We start from the raw sequence: 21,923 nt of genomic DNA, 5'->3' as shown, positions 1-21,923 counted from the left end.
ATGACAGCACGAGGGAATTTTAAAAATCAGCAAAGGGAAAAGTTTAGTATCTGGTCTTTTACGGAACATAACCGAAGAAAACTGTATTATTATGGCGATCAATAAAACAGCGAAGATTCCTCACTCCTATCGCCATTAATACCCACCAATCAACCCTCTTTCCGGCTAAAACGTAACAGTACCCCTGTTTCTTCATATATTTTTATTAGAGCGAAAATAAAATGGGACCGTCCTGGCACACATACTGTTTATCTTTCCCGAAATTCCCTCACGCTGCTCCCATGTGTCTCCGACTGAAGATTTCAAGCTTTAGCAGCCCCAAAAAGAGCTTAATTGAGGCTCTAATGGTTTTCGGTCCTAAAAGCAATTTAAGGAGGATTAACTTCGACACTCCGAAAGTTAACATCGGAAGCTTCTCGCACGAATTTCGTTTATAAGGAAAATTAAATAACGGGGAAAAATGGCATGGTGATAAGTAGTTCACCATAACATCACGTTTTTTTTATTTTTTCGATAAAACAACCCCGATAACATTATTCCAATTAGAGCAACCTCGGCAATTTTCCTTATCGAGAAGCGAACCTGCATGCGACGGCGTGGGTATGAATATGGAAATGGGTTTTGTATGTGCAGACCACAATGGAGTTGCATTCATTTTTCAAATTTATGTGCACGCTTTTCTGTTGGCTTTTGAAGGCGAGTCTGCGGTGTGTCACGGCATATTTGGGAGCGGGATTGTTTTCGCATTTGAATAGAAAACAATAAGGTACGAAACACGCCACGTCTAATTTACATGCTTCTGAAACCATTAAATAATAATGTTTTCGGCGATAAGAACTGTGTTTGGAAAGAGTTAGAGGTAGGCGGAGGGGTACGTGGGAACCCGACTCGCTTGTTCAAGTTGTGAGCGGAAGTCCAAATCTCTAAAGTAATCGTTTTTCTAAATTAATCTTTAAAGTACTGCTGGGAGGGCATTTTTTTCGAGTTCCCACTGAACTGCATTTGGCGGTTCTGATGCTGCTTTAACCGAACAACAATAGGGCGAACATACTCATTGTTATACCAACATTCACGCCATGGGGGCGTACATTATCAATAATTTCTCTAACGCCACCATGAAAAAGGCTTTTAATTAAATTTCCAGCAGCCCTGATGGGGTTAACAGCTTATAAAAAGGGGCTGAGAATTTCAATAATTGTGTTTAAAGCTTTGATCTGTCGTATCAAAGCGGTTATTGTTGCTTGAAGTATTTGAAAGCTTTTCTGATTAAAATGTAGGTCCTCAGTGGTCAGAGTGTCAAGCAATGAGAATTTTCGTGAAATTAATTGAAACCCGAAAACGCAAAAGATATGAGCTGCACCGCTCTAGCGTCCCCTATTGAGACGCCCCTGATTTTTAATATTTCAACCAAATTTAGTTCCAACATTTTAAAGTATTTTTTAGTTTTTCTGGTCAAAATGAACATCCTCAATAGGTCGTCGAGTAATTAAAATTTTCTAAGACCCGAAATCAAGGCTGGAATAAGTCTTGCACCACTTTATCGTCCCTTGCAGAACTACCTTAATATTCGTGTCTCTGGTTAAGCATATAGGGCATTTCAGAGACTCTCATTTCCAAATACAAACAACAAAATGATTAATTTCCTTCCTGACACTGACGATATGCAACCTCCTTCTACCCTCATCGTCGTTAACCCTTTTCCTGCATCGATGCTGAAGCCCCTTTCTGTTAAACGAGATAAGGGACCCCTTTAATTGACTGAGCCTCTCAGGCTTTATAAGATACTGCTGTTTTGATAGCGATTCAAAATGGAACCGGCCTGACCTTTTGGCGCAATATTCGGCCGAGTTTAATCACTAAAACGTTTTAGTGCCGACATATAAATCTTGTGGGGTTTAATTAAGAATCCTCCTCTTATATGCCGCCTGCGTCAAATGTTTCTTCTTCCATCTTTTCACGTAAGAATGATTCCAAATTGAACTAGTTGACAGTTTGTTGTGGTGCATGGATAAGGAAATTCCTAAGAAAAACATGGTTTTTGCTGCCATTTAAATTCCATCACGCTAAGTGATTTATGACGAGATTTTTTCAATGCCTAGATAAAGAACCTTCATTTATGTCAAGATTGGTGTGTGTTTTTGTCCGGCACAAAGACATTACATATCTGGTTTTATTACATCCGCAATCTAGAGGCGAAGTTATCCAAAATTCCAATCAAATTATTCAAGTTTTGACGACTTTTTTACGACTTTCTATATTTTCTTATTTTTATCCGCCCGCATCTACAAAAGCCATATTTCTTCTTGGGTTTCACGATGCATGATGGCACGTATACGAATTCCCTTCTCAGACATTATAACTTTATTCGATAACCAAAATTGAGTCCTCTGAAAAAGTCCAAAAAAAAAAGAAAAATGTTGTTTCTTCGCCCTAACGATAGTGAGGACATAACAATGAGATGTTCCCTTTCACCGCCGTCCATCAATCAATTATTAGCTCCGAATGAAAATTTTATAGGCTGTCATAAAAGTGAGGCAGGGCTACTGTTTTATTATTATGCCCATCAATAATAACTTTAATACAAACCACTTATCGAAAACACTTTGGTAAAAAACATTATACCGTCATAACCACGTCGTTAACTTAATGGATATTGCCAGGAAAATAGTTTTGTTGTGTGGGTTATTATGATTAGTTTTAATACAGCTTTGGGACCAGTCCTGATCTGATTTTGACTTAATTATTGTGTCATTTTGAAGTTTTTGGCGTTTGCGTAAAAGCAGGAGCAACGAGTATGGAATAAGCAATAAAATTACAAAATGGAAATTTGCAAGCGAATTGGTTTGCAAATTTCCATTTTGCTTGAAGCTTCCATTTCTTAATTTTATTACTCACTTCATATTTATTGCACCTATTTCTGCGAAAAATTCCGACTCAAACTGTTTCCCGCAGAAAATGAACCCTCTGTTCAATTGATTATTACGTTTTTTAGTTTTTAGTTCTTTTCTTTGTAAAAGCAAAAAAAAATTATAGTACATTTTCCAATTGTCGTATTTGCGATAGTCTGACTTTAATTGATCTTGCATTATTGGCTAATTAAAAACTGTACGCGTCTGAGGACGAAATAAAATTTAGAATTAAGCTAACGTTAATTTGTTTATACGCACTTAAAAGCATTAACGTAAATATATCATTCATCTAAAATTTGTATGATTACATTACGAAATTACTACTTACTGATTAGAAAAGTACGTACTGAATATCCTCTGGAAATCCCCCTCAAAAAACTACGGATATCTTTGGCGTAATGGAACGGTAATCGCATGTATTTCAGGCTCACCCGGAGGTCATTTATTCGCTTACTTTTAAATCAAAAACTCCTTTATAGACAGCTTGTCTATCTCAGTTGGCAACGTTGTTTTCTGTCACTGTCAAGGATCTTATACATTCCACAAAGAACAGATGCAAAATACCACGTTGTCATTTTCGCAGTTTAATATAATTTTAGTAGCTTTTTCTATAGTATAATTGTAGCAGTCACGTTATTACATAGAGCAATTGACGAATATCCGGCAACGTTGCTTAACATTAGCCACAGGTTCCTGTCAAATTCCTGCGCACTGTGTCGAACACTAAAACGCACATTGCTACATCTACGGTTTGGTCAAAATTCGTAAAATCATAGAAGTGAATAATATTAAACAAGGAAAAAAAATATTAAAGTTAATAAAAATGGAGGAAACTGATGAGAGGGGAGAAGGAAAGAAATTTTTAAGTAAATGAATTAGATGACATTTTCAAATATGAGCCCATGCATGAACAAAGTTATGAAGACACAGTGAGAAACAGGCAAAAAAAAGGAAAAATAATCCAATGAATTTGGATAAGTCCAGGACAGCAATAAATCTCTTAACATTATGATCAGAACAATTTGACACTTTGTGTGTTGACAAATTTTTGCTTGGCGTTGTTTTGTATGTTGACAAATTTCCATTGTGTTTTTTTATTGAAGATCATGATTTGGCAACATCACGTCCTACTTTTGTTTCAAGCTCATAAGTACCTACCCAAAGTTTGATATCAACCAGGCCTCTTTCAACGTTTCCAAGTTTCGCTATAATAAACAATTTAAATTCCTGACCCTTAGGTTAAATTCATCTGACGAAAAATTCTAAAAAATAGTCAAAAACTAAAAAATGAAATGTACACGGGAAATATTTTTGTTAAACATTTTTGGAAAATCTATGGAAAATCATAAAATCATAAAGGTGAATCCCTGCGTATCAAAATTTACATAGCTCCGCCTATGATAAATTGTCACTTAGTGCACCTAATCTTCGAACGTGCGAAAATATATAGAAACTTGAAAAAATCCAAACACTTTCTCGACGTACTATCACACTAATCTATGGCCTAACTCACCCAAAAATCCATAAAACATAAACTCATCCCATCTCGTGGCAAACCCCCGAACTAATCCCAAACCCTGTGCAGTTGTCTCCATCAACCCCCGCTCAAACCACTCACGAATCGATAGGTTTCAACAACATGGCCGCACCCTCGATCGTTTCACACCCCTTAACTCACAAGATAGACGAAGATAAACATACTCCTGCGCGGTCGCCGCTTTTACGGCTGATAGTCATGCGTCAAATGGGTCTTGATTTATGTCGCTGACGTTGGGCACATCAGCCAATGCCAATGCTCGACGTCAATGGCGCACGACCCGCCCGACATGACGACTGATGCCGGCATTGGTCGATGTGCGGGAACCATCATAAAACAGCCGGGGCTTACTGCGATCAGGCCACGCCCGATGTGGATCCATGTTTTATCCCAGATGATGATTGAACGGCCAACAGAATTTGAATTTTTCAGGTTATTGAGTAAAATGCATGGTTTTTTGGCGGGAATTTGGAATAAATTTGAGATTTCATCACATTAAAGCATTTCTTTGAGGGCGAGTAGTAAATGTCTAGAAAGTGGGAATATCACTATAGAGACGACAGATTTTTTAGGTTCTGAAGGATTGCCGTTAGGGGTGGAGGGAGGTGTGCTAGAACTAAATGTATTTTTGGGGACTGTGAGTATAAAGGGAAATAAAAGTCCCTGCAGAAACTTCATTCCAAAGGAAAAGCATGTTTTTTTCGCATATTTCCCTTCACCATGTCGATAGAGAATAATGATTGTGTCGCATTATCCACCCTTCAACCGACATGACGTGTCATTACAAAATGTTTACATTTCTTATTAGTTTCAGCTAAGATAATGATGAGCGAATTTACAGCACAGAATAGCGGTTTGTTTGAAACTATTCTGAAAGGCTTATATTTCATTATTCTATACTTGCAGCCTGACATGGTGAGTAGACCACTCGGCACCGGTGCCAGTCAGTCCACTAAGTATTCGATGAGCTGTCATTGATACTTCGAATCAGCTGAGTTTAAATGCATTTTAGCATGAATATAATTGGGTAACTATAGTGATAAATGATTATCCCGCAAAATATTTAATCGCCCAATAAAATCATGGCGATTACATTGAAATTGATGGTTCCTTAATGATATGACGACCGTTTAAATTTTAACACTCGTGTCTCCACGTTCCTATAAATGATTAATGTGCGGTGGTGAAATAAAATCTACAATCCTATAAACACATAAGCAAACATGCTTAATATTTTACTCTTGTTTGAAATGGCTACTAACCAATGCTACAAACAAAGCTTTATGACATAATTTAAAGACTCTATAGGTCAGTTTTAGTACTTTGACTTTCCAGCCGAGTAAATACATTATAACAGGCGGCAATATAGTTTTGTTAAACATTGTTGTAAACAAACAAATCCCGACATTTGAATGACCACAGTAGAAGGAGAAGCCAGGGGCAGTTTAACATACGTACCACCAGGGCCGGCTTTAGCAAGTCCGACTCGGCGAAATTGTTAATCACTACCCCCTAACCCCAAGAAAAACTGCCGACCAAAGAAGTCCATCGCCCTTCCTGGTTTGCTGTCCTGGACCGTCACCCTCCTTAAGGCTGATGTGCAAGGATACGATTTTAATATTTTATCTCTAGAGTACTTTTTTTAGTGAAAATTTTTAACTTCTCTAACAAACCAGCTAAATAACGCAAACGCACACTCTCTAACCAAATATTAAATATTTATAGAGTTGAGTAATCAAGAGAAATAAGGAAAACCAACTATCTTTCCCGTCACTAGTAAACACAAATAAAACTCAATAAGCTTGACTTATTTGTTGGCGCGTACTAGTAAGAATTATGACGAAAGTTAGTTTAGGAACGCGATATTTACGTAACTAATATGATGAAATTCATGCATAACTGAGCATATTGAGCAACACTGGTGCCAGTCAGTCTACTTACAGATTTATAAATTTTAGTACAGGCAGAGAGATAATTTTTGTACTGCGAAATGTACTTAAAGTCATGTAAACATCTAAAAACAGTTTTTTTTTCATTTTTGCTGATAACGCCTTACACTCGAATAAGAGTGGGGCACACCATTTTCAGTAAAAAGCAGTATTCTTCATTAGAGACTCGAACGGATACCACTGTTAATGTTAAGAACCTAGAAGAAAAGAGAAGAAACGCCAAAAAAAAAACGGTAAACTAAAATGCATCAAAGGGGAATATTTAAGTTGTACAAATCCCCGAAACTCCTCTTCTTAATCACCGAGAGATGACACAGTTCCTTTAAACAAGTAAACAAAAGAAATGTTTAAAATGTCTATATGACCAAGCAAAGTTAATATGAACTGAATCTAACCTGAACTAACCCGAACAAGATTTCATTTTTGCTAAGACGCTGTGAAATCAGCGGTTTGGAAATTAAAATTTTCGAACATACTTGGCGACAGATTTACATTGTCGGCATAGGGCCAGATCAATTGTTTGAGGCGACTGCGTTCGAGATTTACTCTTTTCAAGCTCGATTTATAGAGTGAAATTTTATAAATTGCACAACTTTTTATGCCATACATAGCCGGTATATAAGATCTAATTAGACGCTTAGGAAACAAAGACGATTTTAGAATAGCTTTGAGGACTCACTACATTTCAAACTTGCAACGATAGACCCACTAAATGAGGACACGTAAAAAGTGTAGTACAAAATTCTTTGCAAGTCTGCTAAATTTTATATTAGGAATGCATTTAGACCTTTAAAAAAGAGAATTAAAAAGTACCAAAATTACACCAAAAATAAAGAGTTTGTTAGATCAAACAAATGTTAACACGCTTTTGATACCGGTTGCAAAATTAAGAGGATCGTTATCAAGGAACTAAGGAAGGAAAAGCGTAAAATCGAAGAGGCGTTATTTCCAAAAATTGTGAAAAGAATGAATAACTCCTCAGACGTGGAAAACATATTTATCTAAAAATGTTTTTTACATGAAAAACCGTGAGAGCATCTGTAAAGCTACAGAGACTACAATTTGTCACATTTTCTGAGAATTTATTTTAGACATTCCTAACTATAGCTTATAATGTAAATATTAGCAATGTAAACAAAGATCACAGATGATCTTGCCGAAACTAAAACAATATTTTATCTAATAGTATTTTTAGTGGGTCACATGCATCGAATATCACGAATTCGATGGACTCAGGAGTCCTGAAAAATTGCTCATAAAGCAGTTTGAAAATAAAAATAAAAAATTATTTGAGGCTTGTATGTTAATGGCTGAATGATTTGGAAAATTCTTTGTGTGCGCCACTGTTCGTAGTTTATCCTCAGGTATCAAAATTCAATCAGGGACAGGTTCCTAATTTAATAGCCCCTAAATTTTGTGCACCTGTCACTGTTATCTTTAACCAGTAAATATCTCTAGAAGGTAATTTCGAAGTGTAGTAGTAAATTATAAAGAGATCCGCCTTAAGGGTCGGTTGAAAATGGAGGATCTTTGAAAAAAGATCAAAAGTTTTTTTCCTAATTTTTTAGATCATTTTTGAAGTCTTCATAGAGGGACTCTTCTTCCTTCCAATTGTACAAATTTTATTAATAATAGCGTAAGTGACAAGATTTTCGACAAAACAATGAATGAATCCGCTTATTTTTCGTCTTTTTCATCTCATTATGAATCAATACTAAATTCCCAAATTAATTCTCTAGTTTTGAATTTTCTTAAGAATTCTTTCAGCGTTCATATACAAGTTTTCTGACAATTTTTATCGTTGTTCCATCTCCCTACAGAATGAGCCTGAATACTACAGAATCAACATCACTTTTTGAAATTGAATCTTTTAACTGAAATCAGATGTTTTTAGGCTTTCAGTTCTTTTTTTAGTTCAGGTAGATAAATCACACCTTCGGCCATCGCATATTCTTCTAAGGCCTGGTTTTTTAATTTCTAAATAGATACGGTGAAAGCAAAGCAGAGCATTGGTCAATTTATAGATTTTCATGGAAGTTACTGTGTTGGCAAAGTTATCAGAAGTTTGAAAAACTGGGCCTTAGAAAGGGAAAGATCAAGGGCCGCTACATCTACATCGTGGGAAAGGTAGTCTTAAGCGACAAGTAAAACTGGAGAGGAGTTCTTATAGAACGGTACCAATATAAGTAAATTCATATAGTTCGGTAACAAGGAGAATTGACACATAGGTGTGTTAAAATAGACATTTATTAAAATAAAAATTAATTAGAGGCTATTAATGTACCATCCAGTTGCAAACACCAGTTGCTGAATACGGGCATGTAGCTGCCTTAAAATGGATATTCTGTGGGGTGTTTCATTTCTCGAACTTTAATAATTTCTACGAGAATGGTGACTTTGGTTAATATTTCTGTTGTTTCCGAGTTTCTAACATAGCTACCTAGTGGTGGCATAGCTACTTTATCGTTCCTTTTAAGGACCGGCAGGAAGCGAGCATCTCATGACTTAGGTTCTGATACTTGATATTATCACGTCCAGGAAAAAATCAATTTAACTAATTTAGAAAAATTGGCTACATATTTTTAACCTGATGAATACATAAAATTTCCAAAAACTCCAAAACGAAAAACTTACTATATGGAAACTTCTACAACTCCAGTCGCTCCCTGACGCAGCGTCTCGACGCTCAATCTGCCTCAAGCCTCACTCACAACTTAAAATTCAACCTCACTCACATTTACCTGGATTTGAAGCAAAGAAAACGGTTCGTCTATTTTCCCGAAAACCGCTTTTCGAAAGCTACAGCTAACACGAAATGGTTTTCACAATCACCAAAGTTTGTCGCTGTAGACGTTCAGCGACAAGGCGCCTGCGCTCTGTAGGAAAGCGCACACATGAAAAGAGCAAATGCTGAAAGAGACCGAAGGCATGCGCTCGCATCATGCTCTTATTCTTTTCGACATATGGGAAAGCTGTGTCTGTGCCGTTCCTTTAAGGAGAGCGGCCATTAATGCCTCGCACACGTGAGTTTTAATGCCCACTTGTCGGGGAATGAGATACATTTTCATTTTGGGTTAATTTGCTTCGAACGCCAAAAAATAATTTTAACAAATTACCTCTGAGAAAAATTCACTATGTGATCCCCATGCAACCGAACTCGTCCTAATATCCTTAACAAAAAAGTCTTTCACATCTCACCTCATTTGAATGCATCTCACCTTTTTCTTTTGACAAAAAAGCCATTATTTGGCCAAACACTTAGCGAAGATGAAGATAATGTTCAAGGCAGATTTACCTTCAGATGGGCTCTTTGCATTCATCGGGATTAAGTTCAGTTTCGAGGTATTTTTTTAAAGAAGTGGCGTTGGAACAGAGCCATTGTGATAATTTTTCTGGTAAACAGTGGGTAATTAACCGAGGAGGTAGTGTGAAAGTAACGATAGAACCTTCGTTTTTGAATATTATGCGTCATTGCCAGGCGTTTTTTTTAACAAAAAAATGATGCAAATTTGTCATCTTAAATGATGGAATTTTTCTGGGAATTCTCTTCAATACAGGGTGATCCTTTTTGGCGTTTAAGCAGGGAGATCTCAGCCATATTTAATTAGGAATAAATTAGGGCAATTTTGCATGACTGGGAGCTGAGTATATACGATTCTTGAACTTGGCTAATTTCAATTCATCCCAGAAATTTTCAGAAAAAAATCTATTAAAAATCTGAGAAATTCCTCACGAAACTTTACACAAACTTCGATATCATGTTATGAAAATCGATAATAGGGATTTTTAAAAATAAATACTAACGTAACCCTATTCTTAAGCAACTAAAAGAGACGTTGCAACTTTGTGTGGACCTAAAGGGCGCATCAAGTTGATAATTTTGAGGAACTTTTTGAGACAATTTCTGAACGGGTCCCTGATATATCGCCGTATAAAGTTTGAGAACTGGTAAAAAGCAAGTACCTTCTCCCTTGGGAAATTTTGAGGAACTGATCGAATTTTTTGAGCCATTGTTTTTTCGGTTTAATATCCGGATTTCGAATACCTCAACTGAGGTTCTGGTACCTTGAAAATGCATTTTTAAGGAGCTTCATTTCGCAGCTCTTCCAAAACAGCAATAACACGTAGTCTCGTGACTCAGAAACTAAAAAAGATGTTACAACCTCGTTTATGCAGGCCGGTAGAGCGCCTCGAGGCGACTAATTCGAATGATTCTTTAAGGCAATTGCTCCACCAGATCCTGAGATATCGGCGTTAAAAACTTGAAAACTGGCAAAGGTGGTGATTTGCAAATGTTCAGGAAAGTGTTTGGTCAAGTTGAATAGAATTTACGAATGTTGTCTCATCTTTTTGTAACTTTGCATCTCAAAAATCGATTAAATTGGTTATAGCGACGTGTTTACCAGACAAAACCCCAAAGTGTACACGTATAAGAGCTCGGAAAATGCAAAAATATACACTACATAAACGTACAAAATTCATTGCAGCTTGCTAAAATTTTATAAAGAAATCTACAGAAAGTGTAGCTCCGAATCTCAAAAAGCGATAGAGATGAACATATGGATACATAACACTCCTTACTTTAAAGTACAAACTGAACGAGTTTCAAATTTAATTTTCATGATACTTGGCACTGCAACACACAGTCTAGCATATCATCACAGAGATATTTCAAGGAGCGATAGTATGCTGCAAAATAATAAAAAAATAGTAATTAGCCCCAGAATCAAAAACGCACTATTTTAGATATACAGGGTGGCAAACTTTCATATTTTTTAAAGGATATTTTTAACAGTTTTTATAATTTTGCGTTTGTTTAGATTTATTTTTCTAAATTTGATTAAATGTTACAAATTGCTTCAGATAGCTGTTACCTGAGTCGGATATTTATTTTTCCCTTATTTCCTTTAAATTCCTAATTTGTATCGATAGATGTTTTTGTACATTCTATGAAAACGGTGAAAGATACGAAAATACTGCAAAAGACCGAAAATCTGAAAAATTGAAGAAGGAATTTAAATTTGGTGTCAGAATTCATACAGGATGTTCCAGAAAAGAAATTCAGAGCATAAAATAGTGCATGACCCAAAAAAACATATCACCCCATACATGGCTACCGACGATTTTGACATTTTGTCGTTGAGAGACTTAAAGGAAATAGGTTTACGAAATTTCAAAATTTTAATTTAAAGCATACGTAAGAAAAACGCAAAATATAAAAAAAAATGTGAACTTTCCCATCCTGCATATCGAAACGATGCGATTTTGACCATGGGTCTGTTAGCATTTATTTATTAGTTTACAAAGTACACTCACTTTCACATGAAATGCACCGCCCAGTAATAATAATAATTAAGTCTTGTAATTTTGGCAAAATAATGCTTCATAATAGAGTATCAAATGATCAGACTTTCAGTTAAAAGATACAACATTTGATAATGAAAAAATTAATAATAAGTGACATCGCCTCGTACGGCAATGTAAGCACGTACTCTTCGCGGTATGTTTTGCAACAAATGATCAATATCTTCCTGGGGTATTTCATTCCATGCTACCTCAAGATGATGTCGTAGGTCATCCACATTGTTTGGAGGCCGCGGTAAATTTCGAAGACGGCGACTCATCATATCCCAAAGATGTTCGATGGGCAATAGGTCCGGTGACCGTGCAAGCCAAGGCAGTATTTCCAATTGTGCTTCTTCCAGGTATCGTCGAGTAATGTTCGCACTATGTGGTCTTGCATTATCCTGTTGGAAAATGCCATTTGGTAAAGTTTGCATGAAAGGTACTAATATTGGCCTCAACATTGTCAATGTAGCGACGTGCGTTTAGGGTGCCTGGAACGAACACAAGAGAAGATCTTCGGCCAACACATATCGCACCCCAGACCAGCACACTAGGTGTTAAAGCTGTGTGGCGCCTTTCAGAAAATTGCAAATTTCTTCTTTCACCTCGGTATCGTCTGACTCTTCTACGACCATCATTGATCCATAAACAAAATCGCGACTCGTCACTGATGACCATATTGTTCCACTCATGATTCCAATCAATTCGTTCTTGACACCAGGCCAATCTGGAAGCTTGGTGTTGGGCAGTTAGTGGCAGTCGTAGATTTGGGCGGTATAAATGCAGGCCAAAAGACGAAATTCTTCTGTAAACTGTTGTCATCGACACCCGACGATTTAGAGCTCCCATCCAATCTACTGCAACAGACATTGTTGTTTGAAATCGATCACCAATGGCCATCCGTCTAAGAAGTCGATCTTCACGTGCGTTGCTGCTACAGGGAGGACGTCCAGCTGGACGATGTCGCTGAACCCTTTCTTCAGACCACGAAGACCATACTCTCGCAATCGTGGTGTGGTTCCGATTCATTCTTCGGGCAATCTCACGAAAAGAAAGTCCACCCTCTTTCATGCCGATAATTCGCTCTCTATCAAAATCCGAAACGTGGGAAAAATTTCGACGCTGTCTCCCTGGGGGCATTTTGAGATGTCTTGTTCACAGTTCAATAACAAAATGAACTGATATTTCGATGTAAATATTATTTTATTTATTTACAATTGAATAAAAAATCTAATAGGTCGATGACAAAAAAACCACCAGCATTCTTTCTTTTTTACTGAAAGTCTGATCATTTGATACTCTATTATGAAGCATTATTTTGCCAAAATTACAAGACTTAATTGTTATTATTACTGGGTGGTGCATTTCATGTGAAAGTGAGTGTATTATCGCCCCCTGAAATATCTTCATGGTGATATGTTACACCTTGTATATCAATGCTGAAAAAAAAGGAGCATTCATTTCGTGGCATTGGATTTTCCACTGCAAACCAGAAAATACATCACTTTTCAAACATTCACACGCAATTTCTCAATGAAGCAATCATATTGCAAACATAAAGTTAAAATATAAACTGAGATTTCAAATAAGGAACACCCTTGTGTAAACCAATCCCAAAATGTGTTTGGTCTTTATTTACATTGGCTCAGTTAGTTTAAACAGAATTGAGAAAATCAACAGAAAAAGTAAAAAGCAAACAAACCCGTCTTATGGTGTTAATTTTCAAAATTTTAGTTGGAGTTGTCCGTGGAAATAAGAAATCAGCTCTGCTGTTTTAATAATCGTAAATCAATCGTGACCATTTTTAAGTGGATTGGACAGTAAAAAGGGCCGTTTTTAGTGCAGGGCCCCACGCCGGTTCACACCCTGTGCCTTACATATTTAAGGTTAAAAGGAAGAGGCACTAAAATTCACATTACGGGCTTTTAAGTAACCATAACGGAAATTCATGGCTGCCATATTCCATTAAAGCATAATTTCGTTAAAAGCGTAAAACCAAAATCTTGTGACTACTTTAGAGCTGCTTGCTGAAGTAAAGACGAACTTAATGTGCTTTATGAGACTTAAGTCGCATTCAATCGTGTCCAATAGTTTTAAATCTATTATTTCCGATAAATTCTCGAGAATTCTGTATATGGCGCATCTGTTTCATGTAACTTAGTACTTCTCTGAGGGCTTTAATTTACGATCCAGGTTGGTAAGAACCGCTTTTGGATAATAAATTTAACATACTTTACGCCCTTCAGTTAGCTGTAAATCATGGCGCATTATTAATGCTCTTCTGGTGTAAGTTATTATCATGGTGGGATTTTATGTTATAGTAGGTATTTAAACGGCGAGGTAGAGTGTACGCAACACCCCACTTGTAGTAGTAATTGGACCTTGTAACGTGGAAATTTTTCAACCGATCCTTGACTTATCCACCATAAAAAAACCAATTACTCATACGAATCACCCCCTAATCGTACTCTTTGTTTTGGTTTTAGCACCCCATTGATGATGCCTCATGAAGGGGCAGTCGCCATGGAAACCGATATAAATACCCTTAAGACAACAGCAATCAAACCTTCAGAGATACACATGCACGCAGCTCAAGTGTGCGTTGACGCCGAGCGAGAAAAGAGTCAATTCATAAGAGCCCGGATATGGCGGGAAACAAAATCGATAGAAGAGATGCGTTTTGATTGGCCAGGGCCAAGGGCAGCTGTCAAAGTGATCTATTAGGGCCGCATGGCTGAAATTCCGAAGGGTGGGGGGGATGAAGTAGCGTTAGACGAGGGAAATGGCCTTTTGATTAAGGTTGGAATTTGTAGTGTTGCTGAATTGCAAGAATGAGAAATATGTTGACTAAAAGTTTTGATAAAGTTGGTTGCCAAGATGACGAGGATCAAAAACAAAATCACCTTAAACCAAACCTCTAGGTACTGCTGTTTTGTTTAGATTAGTTCGGATCAGAGGTGCTAGCTCATTAAGTCAATGTGCAGGCTAAAACTTGATTCAAACCGCAGAAATTGATGTGAACCGTGAGCTTCTTTTACTCAGACTAAAAAAAGACCAGATCAAGTAGATAACGATTTCACTTTTGCCTCTTTTGGGCAATTGCTTGGGGTTGAAGGGGGGTACAATGAGGGCTTGACTCTAATATAGAGTTGACGTTCATATCTTCCCTAATAATTACGTTATGGGCCCCCAAAATGTAAATAAATTTTCTGTGATAGTTAGCCGTGAGTTGACCCACGAACCCTATATTTCCTCCAAGCATATGTAAATAGAAAATTGGTATAATTTAGGAATCGCAGCTCTAAATTGAAGTATTAATTTTTTTTAAGGGAAAGAAAAAGATTTTCTAACGAAGTCGAACCTCGTTTGGCCAATTGAATCGGTGAGATTAAGAACAGTACAAGTCCAAAATCATGATTTTTGGGAAAATAAAAAATAATGTTTATCTTATTTTTTGTGCTTTTTATTGTCTGAGGTTATTCACACAAATTATTATATGTATAGCATATTTTTTACACCTTTTGAACTAACAATATGTTTTGATAAACCAAGCACTTTTAAACTTTTCCCTAAAAACCACTGTGGACTTGTACTGTTCTTCTTCTCAACGGTATTCCGTAAGCTTAAGCAATCACCTTAACAATGTAGTTTTGAGACTGTTCTCTTACTCATTTGATGCAGCTTTGCATAACAAAAAAATAGATATGTTCCTTAAAAACGGTAAATTTTGGACTCTTGTACTGTTCTGAATCTCACCGATTCAATTTCTTAAGTGTCCATCATTGACAGTGACAATTTTTTATTTTCAATTTTTTTTAGGAAATATTTTTCAATTATTAAACATCAGTAACTCGAAAACGACAAGAGCAATAAATTTGGATATAATACCAATCTAAAGAGGACAAAAATACGTATATTTTTTTATTAGACCCGGCGCTGCTTCCTGCAATGCTACAAATAAAAAAAAAACATTTTTTAAATATTTTTTGAAACTTTGAGTGTCAGTATCTCTTTAATTATGTAGTGAAGCAACTACCATAAAAATATTTCTAAAGGGCTTCAAATTGATATATATTAAAGATATGTCTCCATCATCCGAGGTTTTTGCGATTCTGATGCTAAAAGTCAAACTCAATTTAAAATTTCACTGAATTCTTAAAAAATGGACCGCTATATAATTCTTCTGTATGACTTATTTACTTTTAAAAAACTTGGTATATTTCTTGTTGTTCCTACATACTCACCAGAAGCCCAATAATTCATCCATTTGCACCTCGCCCCCATCGTTTCTCCCCTCCAAGGCAAATATAAACAATTATGGTTTAACCAAACACCATCACATGTTCCATAAACTGTTCCATTTTCTAATTCAAAGTTCGGAAAATTTCGAACACTCCGTTAAAAACATGCCGATAGTTTAATTTGGTAAACTGTTAGAAACACTAATGTATACACTCATCGCTTATTCGTCTCTGGAATAAACACTAATCGAAGGTTGAGAAAATGGTACCACTGTAGCTATGGCGGCTTATCAAAGAACCGCCGTTGTTCTTTATAGTTACATGTGTAGATATTCAAAAGCGAGTAAAGGAAAGTCTTTATGCTAAAGCCCGACACATGTGACTGAGCTAAAGCATCATTCTTACTGACACTAGTGTGTTTATCAACAGATACGGGGGGAATATGAGATAATTTTATCCAGAAGGAACATCATAAGGGGAGCTTAGTTTTGGCAGTTTTCGAAGTGACTTAAGTGTTTTCTGGATGAAACTCAAATTATTTTCTTAATTTCTTTCGAAGTCCTCTATGGGAGTCCAGACAAAGCGTCCTCGTAACATCCCCCCACACAAAAGGTTCTCTTGGGCATCAAGAAGACTCAGTAAGTTGATTCGTGGTTGTGAAATTAAGGTGCTCTAAAGGCATTTTTTTTTCTTTTGAGGAATAAGATTATTCTTCTGATATCCCCTGTATAACTCAAAGACTCATACATTAACAAAAAAGGTTTCATCATAGGGAATTTCGTAAGCAAGTGTTAATTTCTTGTGCCAACCGTTCGGTTCTTTTTCGGCGAAGCCTGTTTATCCCCAAAGAGATTCTCGTCTTGTTCGTATAATTTGTCTGTAGAAAGGTCAGAGACGTCTTTTTAAAGCAACACATTCAATGAATACTCTCCTACGTGATGTTGTTTGAGTCGGGTCGGTTGTTGAATTATTTATTTGTGCTTTGTTTCATGTAGTCATCGAGGGAACAGTCTGCGTTTGTTGGTTCTGTCTGTATAACTAAACAATGAAGAATTTACATTCACTGAAAACATGAGAGATTGGCTGAAAGCTGCTGGAAGTCACAAAGAGAATCAGTCATCTCTTCCAGGGTGTTTATTCAACTCATCTCGAGGCTGTAGAAGGCTTCAAATGGCGCGAAAGAGGGACTTAGAAAAGACTTTTCAGTTCAATTCAGGAAAAATTGTTGTGCAGAAAGTGGCGCCTTACCGCACGCTCATTGAAGTTGAAGGAACGGCTCGAGGCAGAGTTGTTTCAAGACCATCAAGACGCTTTTCCCAGGAGCGCATTTTATCTCCTGACGCTGTTAAGTCAATTCTCCTGGAAGCGTGTGGTAAAGTGGCTTTGCCGCACGCGGCAAAACTTTCTCAAAAAATCATCGAAATAACTTAATTGTCATTCTGGAACATGCTCGTTTCCTTTCTGGCAGACTGAATTAGGCCGACTCGTGACCGTGCAACCCATCTTGACCACAAATCAAGAAGGGTTTTAAGGAAAAAAAACAGTGAAACGAAACTGAAAGTTTCGCACAATCATAAAACCGAAGAAACTCTGAATGCCCGAAGGTTGTAAAAATAACCCTAACAAAGGGTTGTTTGCCGCAAAAGGGTTGCAAACTACTGTTTCAGCCCGTTGTTTAGAGTTGACAACTGGGATTTGTTTGTTCGTCACCTAAGGGTGGGTCGTAAAATTAACTTCCGTGCATAAAGGAAAACATTGTATTGCTTCAATTTGCCCTTTTGGGGCCATGCATGAGCCTCGTATGGGAGGAGGACGGGTGTCCCACCATACACGTGTGTAGCGCTAAAAACAAAGAGACCCAACTACCGATGGGCCGTTCTCAGAAGATAGCCGACAACCGGGACTTGTTTACCCATAACGGCTCGGTTTGTTTTAACAGAACACTTGGCGCAAATACCTTTTGGAAATTAAATTGTAAACAAACGTTAAAAATAATTTTGTGAGCTAGAGCAAATTTGCCCACTAACACGTTTGAAATGAGATTTATGTACTCTTCCTAACAAGTGCCGTTTAAGGATTCCTTGCCTCTCATCAAATATTTGCCGTGGCCGAAACCAATCTCCGATGGTAGATGCCAGTTTGAGATAAAATTTATAGGCAGTAGATATTTTTTCGTTTTCGAGATATACAACCTGCTGTAGCACAATATAAGCCCGAAAGACGCAGTAAATCTGGTCGCCTCGTAAATGTCATCAGCTTTTCCCCTTTTTGTCCCCCATACAGAAAGCGCAGAGTAAAATGTCAGATAGAATAAAATACCCATGCATCCTGCTGATATGGATATTAAACCAATCCCACATTTGGTAGGGGGTCCCGCTTCATTTATTTAATATGGTCGTATATTTTTCGGCGCGACACTTTAGAATCCAATTAAAAAAAAGTCCTCCCCCGAAGCCCTAAAGTTCGGGGCCCTTTTCGTCCAATTCCACCTCTGTTTAATATTCAGGGAGAATTATTTTATTTATGATTTCATATTTGGAAAAAAAAGGTGAAACACGTCCGGGGGGGGAAAGCACATGCTGAGTGCCCTTTTACAGCCCTGTATAACGGGGCGATGGCGTTATGGAGAGAAATTTAAAATTGCTGATATAAACATATATTTTATATTTTATTGGCACTCAGTTTTTTACGAGGGCCCTAAAATGCTCTTCCATTTATCTAGAAATCCCATTTAACTGGACCAGGGAAATAGAGTTTGGCCTGGAGTTGTTCCAGGAAATTGCCAGCAATAAAATCCTGGAGGTTTTATTTTCCAGGATTTCTTAATTATTGCTTTGAGGCTTAGAAGCGCGGAAAATAATCCCTCTAAAGGGTTTTAGACGCATTTGAGCTGATGATCACATAGGCATTCAAGAGTTCTTAACTGAAAATATCTTATTTCGGCCATATTTCAGCCCTTTAGGTGACGTTTATTAGGGAGGATTAAAGATGATTTATTACATACTTTTGCTTCTTAGTATACTACTATACAGTATGTTCAAATGGGTGTCCCGAAGGAAACCACCTCAACTGATGTAAAAATAAAAAATCAAAATTTTGAAAGATGCACGAGAACTCAATGCAATTCCAAGTTTTCAGACCTCAATTGAGTCATCCGAAGTGAATATATAGGGTGTCCCAAAAGTAATGAGACAAAGAGCAGCGGCAGATTCCTGCCGGAAACATATTAAAATTCAGCGCAATTGTATTTCGAAAGTTAATATTAACAAAGATACAGGGTGTTAAAGTTTAAGTTTAATTTTTGATTTTATTTCATTCTTGACTAGTTAAAAGGGCTTTAATTTTTCTCTACGCAGTTCCAGTAGTTCTATTTAAAAAAAAATTCCATTTAACATTCTAAATAAAAAAGGTATATCTGTTAGTAGCCTCAAAGCTCAGTTAGTTTAAGTCAAACATTGCTGATTTTCGATTTTCCTCCAGCTAAAACACTCCGATTTTGGATTTCAGCTTTTATAGATTGCTATTTTTCCATTTTCCAGATTAATCGCCTGGAAAACACGGCGCTTTCCCAAAGCGGAGCGTTGTAGCAGAAACTGGATCCCCCAGATCAAATAAACTTTATCTCCAGCTATAACTCCAGCCAAGTAATCAGTGTACATTTAGCGGAAAATGCTTAAAAAAGTACAAATACCTCTCTCGGGCCTTACTAAACAGTAGATAGAAAATGTTCTTTAAATTTATATGTAGACCTGCCTTATGGGGAGAGGGCGGCTGGGCGACAGTCCAGGGCGGCGAACTTTCCTGAACGACAGTTTTTCTTGGGGGTAAAAGGCGGTGATTTCAAATTTCACTCACTTACTGAGGATAGCTCTAACAGTAAGTCAAAGAATCCCAACCAGTGATTAGTCCATTGTATTCTCTGAAATTACTCCTTAATTAGGCTAAGATTAATAAATATTAAATATATCAATATAAGAACAATAACCTTTGGCTTTTTTTTAATTACATGAAGGCGATAAGGGACTATACACTCCGTCTTGTAGGGCACAATGAAAACTAATTCCACCAATCTCACCAATTTGCTATTTTCTGTATGTGACTCTCAGAGGAACATATGTAGAAGGAAATGGGAAGAGGCATTAAACAATATCATTTAAAATTTTGAACTCTCTTTACAGGTCCAGGCAGTCCACGTAATCGTCCGCCGCCCGAAACATCTTCAAGCAATCTGTACGTGAAGCTGAACCAGAATGGAATGCATCAATTATGAACTCAACTTCTCCCACTTTTTCAAATGTACCAGAAGAAAAAAAGAAAAAGATTAACATACGTTGGTAATTCGAAGCTGTAAATCTTGCAAATTGGCTGGCTTGATTTTGTAAACGACTAATTTGATGTGGGCTCAAAAAAAATCAAGCAGTGTTAAATCCAGTGAGTGCGATGGCTACTCTATTGCTCTCCTGCAACCAATCGATCTTCCTGGATAATGTAGATCTAGCCACTAATCTTGTTTATAGGACGTAATGCGATGGAGCACCATCCAATTGAAGATATAAAAAATGTTCATCTAATTGCAGGTCGTTATTGATTTATTAATGAATAGATGTACCATTTTGCAAATTGTTTTTAAGGCAACACTTGTATTAGAACAACACTTGTCAATACCAACATTTAAACTAGCAATAAATAAGTTAAGTTGTATTAAAAATATACAGTACAATGATTCAGTCATTGTGTACAGGGTGAATCTTAAGTAGGGATTTTCCTTTCTCCAAAACATAGACCTCACAAAACTAAGCGAAATCTTTATATATCAATTTTCAAAATCTCAAAAACAACCGAAATATACGCGTATGAAAAAAAGTAAAAAAAAAGTACGGGACTTTTTAAATAACCAATTTTATAACAGGTGGATAGGTCGCAAAGGACCAATAAAATGGCCTGCGATATTAACAGATCTAAATCTTTGTGATTTTTATCTGCGAGGTTGTATGAAAAATTTGATGTTTATGACTGAAATTAGCAGTAGCAGAGTTGCGTGAACGAATAGAAAACGACACAGAAATAATTTTTTGTAGCCTGTTTCGATGTGAACAATAATAAAAGGTTTTGTTATTTATTAAAACTCTCAGACACACATACTTCGGTTGTTTTTGAAATTAAAAAAAATGTTACATAAAGATTTTGCTTCATTTTTTAAAGTCTATGTCGTGTGAAAAAGAAAACTCCTACTTAAGACGCGTCTTGTATAATAAATAATATAAAAAATCTGGTTTTTACTGTAAATAACACATGAATTTATTTAAAAATATGCTACTCATATTTAATATATCAACACTTTCAGAACGGTAACCGAATACCACAATCTGAGTCTTTTTCGTATCAAAAAACTCTGGCAATATCTCTCATCAAATATTAAAATTCGAAATGTTTTTATTTTTCATGCATCTTAAGTCTTTTCTCCCGAATTTGGATACTTTCGGCCTGAGTCGGTTTAAGAAGTGAAATCACAGAATTTTCAGCTTCAAAAGCAGGATCCACATCAATTGATTAGGGCAAAAAGTTGTACATCATGAACTACCCCAAAAGAGGGATGCAATATCTCGGGAATACGTAGAGCGCTTTGCTTCAAAAAATACCGCAAATTTCATAATCCATGGGTATGTTTCGTTACAAAAGCTCGGAATACCCACACCTATAATTTTTAAAATTCCTCCATCAATAAAACCATAGAAAAACCCAATTAACTCGCTGATGGTCCGCACATTGACATACCATAAACCCAAATAATTTACAATCCAGCATACACACACACATCCTAAAAATGCTTTTAGCCTTATCTAATATAGACCGTCTCTGATCCTTTTCAGAAAGACCGTCAGGAGGGGCCCCATGAAATACGATGACAGCTGAAAGCACCAAACGAGCCAGTCTTCGTCTC

At 36.7% G+C, this 21,923-nt stretch overlaps 1 protein-coding gene across 2 annotated transcripts in view; it reads right to left on the bottom strand.

Annotated features, from left to right (window-relative positions):
* Positions 1–16,024, bottom strand: part of Abd-B (Abdominal B) — an 80,033-nt gene extending 64,009 nt beyond the window's left edge. Inside the window, exon 1 of one of the 2 annotated variants that reach the window (XM_066392527.1) lies at positions 15,986–16,024. The gene's annotated coding sequence lies outside the window, so the exon portion shown is untranslated. Of the gene's footprint in view, positions 1–4,422; positions 4,604–15,985 lie in introns of those variants that run through there. The other variant, XM_066392524.1, reaches the window with a different exon arrangement.
* Between the last annotated feature and the right edge of the window lie 5,899 nt (positions 16,025–21,923).

The sequence above is a fragment of the Euwallacea similis genome, chromosome 8, assembly GCF_039881205.1.
Source record: "Euwallacea similis isolate ESF13 chromosome 8, ESF131.1, whole genome shotgun sequence".
In the NCBI taxonomy this organism is placed as follows: domain Eukaryota; kingdom Metazoa; phylum Arthropoda; class Insecta; order Coleoptera; family Curculionidae; genus Euwallacea; species Euwallacea similis.
The sequence above is the reverse complement of the archived record's forward strand: the minus strand, read 5'-3'. Positions and strand labels throughout refer to the sequence as shown.